The 7,183-nt window shown below is 42.5% G+C and overlaps 2 long non-coding RNA genes across 5 annotated transcripts; one reads left to right on the top strand and one right to left on the bottom strand.

Annotated features, from left to right (window-relative positions):
- The first annotated feature begins 300 nt into the window (after window positions 1-300).
- On the top strand, window positions 301-4,040 carry LOC119340920. Of its 4 annotated transcripts, XR_005164749.1 has the most exons (6): window positions 301-931; window positions 1,029-1,176; window positions 1,803-1,871; window positions 2,061-2,223; window positions 2,992-3,111; window positions 3,588-4,040. It is a non-coding gene; the product is annotated as an uncharacterized LOC119340920 (long non-coding RNA). The 4 variants fall into 4 exon arrangements; XR_005164750.1 differs by having other exon boundaries at window positions 301-1,176; window positions 2,061-2,173; XR_005164751.1 differs by having other exon boundaries at window positions 301-1,176; window positions 2,061-2,186.
- Window positions 3,504-5,614, bottom strand: LOC119340921. Its single transcript, XR_005164752.1, has 2 exons — window positions 4,906-5,614; window positions 3,504-3,963 (listed from the first exon to the last, which is right to left on the bottom strand). It is a non-coding gene; the product is annotated as an uncharacterized LOC119340921 (long non-coding RNA).
- Window positions 5,615-7,183: the final 1,569 nt, after the last annotated feature.

Here is a 7,183-nt window from a genome sequence, read left to right as displayed (position 1 = left end):
GGGCGTGGGTTGTTTTACGGGCAGAGTTTTCGTCCGCTGGCCTGAACTTCTCTCGTTTAATAGTAGTATATAGTAGACTATAAAAAGAGCAAACTTTAACTTTTCTATGTCCACCAAAACTACTGTACACAGATCAACCAGCTCCCTTTGATCTAATCCACTTAACAAGATCTAAGCGTCCATATTAGTTAAATGGTCTGCCATATGATCAAACGGCTCAGATTGAATGTTCTGCCGAGCAGACTGCCCCTCGCGCGAGACCCTCACATCCTGCCCACTCGCGTCGCAAATTACGGAATAGCAAAACTGTTTCGTTCTTCAGCCCCGAAACTTACGGGCTCTTTCCATCGCGAGGCATGTTCCCCTCGCTCTTCCTCTCCAGATTTTCCGAGTCTGAAACCCACGCCCTCCAACGCTGCCTCTCCCCATGTTTGACGCGCGCCGCGAGGCGCCTCGCCGGCATCGTCCAGCTCACCAACGCCGCCTCCCCTCCATCCAACGTCGCCGTCCTTCACAACGTTCACCCCTCCGCTCCCTCCAACACGCCGCGCATCGCGTCCATGTACAGCGAGATGCAGACGAACCGCCCATGTATTCACTCCTGCTTCACGCTCGCCGGCTGCGGCTGCGGCGGAGTTTGGCAAGGCCAATCACCTGGTTAATGCGGGTCGTCGTGGCGTACATGGTGATTGATAGCCTCACCGTGTTGCCGGAAAATATCCCCGTGTTGCCCATGTCCGCATCTCCAGCATCACGCTACTGAACATCTTCGCGGTGGCGGATCTGGGCGCCTTGCAGGAGAAGACCGTGCAGATCGGCTACAAGGATATGAGTGAGATCGATCTACCGGTCTGTGTTTTTTAGGATGGTACCGCACACTGCCAGTCCGGGCAGGAGCTACTTGGTGACTCCCTGATGCACAGGCATATGGGTAAATAATTTTGTTTAGTGCTAAGTAGGAGCTAAGTCTGCATGTGCATCAGGTAATACAAGTCGCTGTGCGTCATGGTGAAGCTAATTTGCTGCAGGCTAGCAATCGATCCCTCAAGTTCTGCCAGAGCAGCGCACGTTCATTGCTCACAAGACTGGTGCAGACGCACGGCTCCACGAATCCACGGACCAAGGTGTGGAGGCAGGCTGCAGTGCCGCAGTAGGCGGAAGCAACATACATCATTTGTATGCTCTCTTACTCTTATCCTTTTGACTTTAGAAATTAATCTAGATTTAGTTTGATTCTTTGTGTTAATTGGATTAGTTGTCAGCGTTTTAGAACTCTACCGGGCCTGATGTGTCATACACGAATAGAGAAATCTGCACAACATATGTGAGTTAGTGACCACTTGTTGATTGCATAGTCCAGATGCTAATTATATATATAAGAAAGGAATTATGGGAGGTACAGATACAGTGCTACCAAGTTCATATTAAAGAAAGGGTATTATGGGAGGTTGGAGGGGAGAAGATATCGAACATTTTGTTATTTTGATCTGCATGATGCGAATAACTAGATTGAAAATTAATGCTAAATTTTATTGTATTTCAGTAGAGAGTTGAATACATATTGGTAGACAAAATTGAGGTGAAACCTAACATGGTTCCTGTTGTATAAATAATATATAATTATCTTTTACAGGTTTAGAATTTAGAGCACTTATTTGGTTTACATACAGTGATACATTGCAATGATTTAGAAAGGTGACCTATTTTCAAGTGAATTTACAAGTTCTTTGCTATTCAACATAATTTTTTCTTCCCTCCGTTGTGTTAATTGATTCATCTGCGGTTGTGCTCTTCTGACAAAGATGTCCATCAAGTCCCGAGAGAACTACTAATAGCTAGCTGGAAAGATGTTTTAGAGAATTTGTTTGGAGGTACGTAATGAAACCTCACAACTTCTAATTTGCTGATTTTTTTCAGAGAATTGCTTCGCTACTAATGCGCTAAACTAATATAAGACGTTGTAGGTCACGAAATACTGACCTAAAACGGCTTTTATTAGTTTCCAAATGGAGTATTATTCCTGTTGAAGTTCTTTAATCATTTCAATTCTTCTGTGACAGGCCGACAGCGGGCTCGAGTCTATCTCTGTCTCACGAACAGGGTGGACAGGTTCACGACTCGACTGATTGACTGAATCGGAGCAAACAATTCAGCAAACACCTTATGGGCAGAGGTAGAGAAGCAGAGTATGGGCACTAGCACAGCTTACCTTTTTATCTTCCTGTACGTGCTGCACTGAGGCGCTTTGTTCTTACATTTGTACTATCAACAGGAACACACAGTATACATTACAAATCCAGTTTTGCTATGAAGCCGTAACTTTGCTCAGTTCTTCCCTACAATTAATTCGTCTGAATTACTAGCTATGGTCCCTTCTAATTCTTATTCTAATTAGCAGACAAACTTAAGATATATTTTGTTCAAATAAATCTGAATCTACAACTGATATTGTTATCTCTGTTTATCTCATTTGTTGAGAAGTATTGCTATATTTAGGGCTGCTTGTTGAGCATTTCCATGGTAGATCCCAGATTCGAACAATGTATTCTTACACTCCCATGTATCACAGTTTATATTCTCCTTTCGATGCAAGCCTTCCTGTTTACCTGAATGATTTTGAATATGTAATACGTACATGTCTTACGTACAATCCAGCCTAGACACAAAGTCAGAAATTATCTGCTATGTGTTACAGGTTCAGCACAATGTCAACCCCTTTCCTGTTGTGCATATGGTCTTGGTTTTGGGTTCAGAATATATTTTGATTTAGAGATGCAGAAACGATGGATAGATATTGACAAGCCTCATTTTCTATTTGTTCTGGAGGGTCTGGGTCTAAATATCAGTCAAATATTTAATTTTTAGCTGAATGATGAAATAATGGAAAGTGGTGCTCATCTCAAAGTAGGGCTACTTGGTCTAAATAATTTGGTCATCTCAATATTTCACAAGCATATGAGATATGTGTAGTAATTTGTGTATGCATTCCAGCTTGGACTGGCAGCATGGACTGGAAAATTGTCCCAACCATCTTGGACACACCCCAGGCAGGTGCTGCCAGCTGCCATGGTCGAGGCATGAGGTTCGACGTGGTGATCAAGGAGGTGCAGGGTATGCTCTTGTAATTAGTATGATGATTTCCACATGCTTAAATGCTACTCCATTATGTTTTTGCATAACAATCTTGAGATTATGTATTGAAATATTCATAGTGATTCTTCCCGTTAAGTTGAGCTTAATATGTTTGTCTCCTGCTCTCAGCTAATTTAGGATTTTGTATTATATTTAGGTAAGCATTTTCCTTGCATGTCGTGATATCTTACAAGCATTGTGTTAATCAATTTTTTCTTTATCAAGTTTACTATTATTTCCATCGCTCTGCAGTTTATTTAAATACACTGCTTTACATTATTCTGGTGTGAAGTTTTCCAAATCCATTTTCCAATACAAAATTTCTTTTTCCGGATATAGACTCTTTTTGCTAATAAATAGGACAATCTGGATTCAAAGTTAAATAAAATTTATGGCCTTGTGTTGATAGATGGCATTACACACTGATGGCTTCTGGTTTTCTATTTTTCTTATAGGAACAGAGAAACTGAATATTTTGTTTGCAAGACGGTTATCATATACTCTAATTCAGACATAAGTGATGATACAATAACGCGCTTCGCCAATTTCTAATTCAGGCGGGCGTAGCTTAGCTTGGGACCAAGCACGTGCAACAGTTATTGTCTTCTTCATGCCCCGTAAGTTGCTTCTGTCATGCATGTAAACAAAGACGCCACCGACAGTAACGGCATGCATAGTGAGGTCGTTGCCCGGCATGATCTTGCTTTGAGCTGCTTGGAGACTTGCTTTGAGCTGCTTGGATGATACTGCTTCAGTGTATTCTTGCTTGTTTGTCCTATTTTTTCAGTGAAATGCTGAAGATATGTAGTTGATTGCCAGTATTTGATCGCCCTGCAATATTTTTTGACTTGGTTATTTGTATATTGTACGAGCTTGAATATTGAATAAGTAGCGTATCTATTAAATTATATGCGGTTTCGTGCATTAGTTTGTACGTGCATTTGCACACATGCATATGATTATTCAGGTTAGATTTGCCACCAAACTTAAGTGCCCCTCCTTATTTCAAGGTTATCATTTCAATTCAACCTAATATAATATTAAATGCCTCGTCAGTATATCAATCCGACCTTTCTCTATGAGGACCCCTGCAGTTTGTGATGCTGTAATTTTTCTTTGGGCAAATGTACTACAGAAAAAAACATACTAAGCTGAGCACCCCTTGAAGGCAGATATGTACTTGGCATAGGGTTTGCCGAGTACTCCCTCCGTAAACTAATATAAGAGCGTTTAGAATACTAAAGTAGTGGTCTAAACGCTTTTATATTAGTTTACAGAGGAAGTATAAAACTAGGTGAGGTGCACTTGACATACACCTGGCATGGGGTTTGCTGAATGTTTTTATCATTTTATGAAAGGAACTTTATGATTCGTATGTTCAATTGTAATTTTATCTCAGAAAGCTCATTCTAGAATATGTGTATAGACTCATATTTATGACCTTTTTTATAAATTATACTAGGGTCTGGATTATAAATTTCAAGTCCTCTGAGCATACTCACATTTATATTTGATGATACGCACGTGCATGGTTACTAGTATTACAAAAGGACCCAACATTAAAGAGAAACTACAGAACAGTCCCTGACTTTTGTAAATAGGACCCCATACAGAGAATGAAAAAAGAAATCGGGTCCAACACAGTTTCCTATCGGATTCAACCACGACGACACCGGGGACGAAACCACTTGGGTCGCCGCAATCTCCATGGCTTCGCCTCCAGCAACCAAGCTCACCGGAGAAGGAACTCATGGACTCCGAACAGAAACTGACCTGCCTCCCCTTTGGCATCGAGGCCGGGAGGAATAACCATGGCCGCCTTTCGGCCAGAAGAATCGATGGCGAGGCGAGAAAGGCCGGCTGCCAATCACGGGCACCGTAGCCTTGCCTAAAGCACCATCGATGGTGAGCTCTCACCCCATCTGCTGTTTCCATCTCTCTGCTCCTCCCCTTCTCCTTATCCACCACCATGGCGGCATCCGGAATCGAAAATGAGTGGAAGATCCTTTTCCACATCAGGGAGATACACGACATACAACGCCAGATCCAGGCATTCTTCACCTCCTCTGCCTCTCTTCTCTTCTCCATGAAGACAAGAGCGACTCGGGAAGAAGAAAAATCCGAATCAAGCACACCAGAACCTTCATCCACACCTTTATTTAGGGGAAGAGCAACAGATCCAGGCATATGGTCAGCTCCGGTGACCTTTATTCCAGTCAGTATGGCCAAAACAAAGATCCCACGAAGCAAGAAAGAAGGCCTCAGATCTGGTTTACTGTGGAGGAAAGTCCTACTCCTACAACTATACATATGGCACAAGAACCGAGCCCCCCACCCACTCACCGCCGGCCGCCGTGGCCGCCGGAGATGGGAGGGAGAGGGGCCGGAGCGGGGGTGGAAGAAGAGGTCAGAGATAGAGGCGGCAAGGAGGCCAATCTCGGCACGGAGGCCAGTCCAGAAAAGACGATCGGTACTGCTTTGACACCGGTTTGCCCTTGGTTCGATGGACGTGGAGGGGTCGCTGGGAGTTTTTTTTTTTGGTCGATGTGTCTACTTGCGAGGTGGGAGGAAAGACGAAAATAAACCAGGGGAGGTGGGATGAAAATTAACCGTAGAACAGAGACTATCAACTGAGACATTAGGAGTAGAGATACTATATGTACAATGCTTGTGTTACATTTTCTGGTACAACAGTTCTGATTACACCATCCATGAACGAATCAAAGTACAACATAACAATTAGGTTCCTTTTTTGCAAGGTACATAACCATTAGATTCACTATAGTACATAAATCATACTCCCTCAATCTATATTAACGGGCTCAATTTAAAATCTCCCACATAAGGATGGTGCAATAAATTTGTATTAATCATCTATATTAATAATTAACTACGGTCATGTGCTTTTAATTTTGTTTTCCAATTATGTTGGCTCACGTTGGCATGGAAGATCATCAACTTTCGCCCCGATTGTTAGGCTGGTCATAGTGAGAGTAACTTAGCAAATAACATAACGCATTTCAAGACAGATTTGCTTATGTGGCATAGAGTTAATGAGGAAAGAGGTGTTTGGAGTAACATAATATGTTACCGTGATATAACGCAACCGAAAGCAAAATGAGTCTATAATGTAATAAATGATATCATCTATGATACTACTTGTATGTTACTTTGCACTATAAAGGTAGTAACAAAGACTAGTGTCATATGCATGACACTAGTTTAAGTTACTTTCCACTATGACAAGCCTTAATGCAAATTGTTCAACTTTCGAAGTAAATTCCAGCGCCCCATGCCTCCCTTTCCCACATATATCAATGCTACACACACGACGATATTGGACGATCACCGAACGGTGCTACACATCAAACCGTTCATGCGTTAGAGCAAACGTAGCTAGCACCGTTCATTCTCACATCGTGCTGAGTTCGGCCGGGCAGTGTCGTCCGTGTAGTAGTTTCGTTGTTCAAATATCCCCCGAAGGATTAAATTGCAGCGCCTCACATGCTCCCCTTGCTCATATGCCACACACTATTCCCAATTTGGAAGGAGAGCCAAGAGCACCAGCAACGTACCCACACAATCCGGTCTTTCCAATCGAGTTCTTAGCATGGGTGTATACAAATCCAGAATCCCTCCTTTAATCATGCAATGCATGGCATCTTCCACACAATTCCTCCTTTAATCATGCACCTTTCCTATCATTAATGGCCCAGGTCCTCCTTTACCATCCCTAGGACTTATCCTTCCTGGCCTTCATCATAATTATCTGTGTTCTTCGATTTCGGAGGAGGATTAGTTGATATTTCAGCCAAATTCACAACCTATATAAATTTGTAGGATTCAATATATGTGGCCGAAGTGGGATTAATTAACAATAGATCTTCCATGCAAAAAAACTAACAATAGATGTTACTTGTCTGTATATAAGTCAGTGGGATATTTTGTAATGCAACCATGTGGGATTATTATTTAAATAAAAAATGATAAGCATTCGACATCCACCGCTGCTCCGTCCGTCCAGCGGGCCTCGGCTCCGGCGCCGGCACCG

Source organism: Triticum dicoccoides, chromosome 7B, assembly GCF_002162155.2.
Source record: "Triticum dicoccoides isolate Atlit2015 ecotype Zavitan chromosome 7B, WEW_v2.0, whole genome shotgun sequence".
NCBI lineage: Eukaryota > Viridiplantae > Streptophyta > Magnoliopsida > Poales > Poaceae > Triticum > Triticum dicoccoides.
The sequence above is the reverse complement of the archived record's forward strand: the minus strand, read 5'-3'. Positions and strand labels throughout refer to the sequence as shown.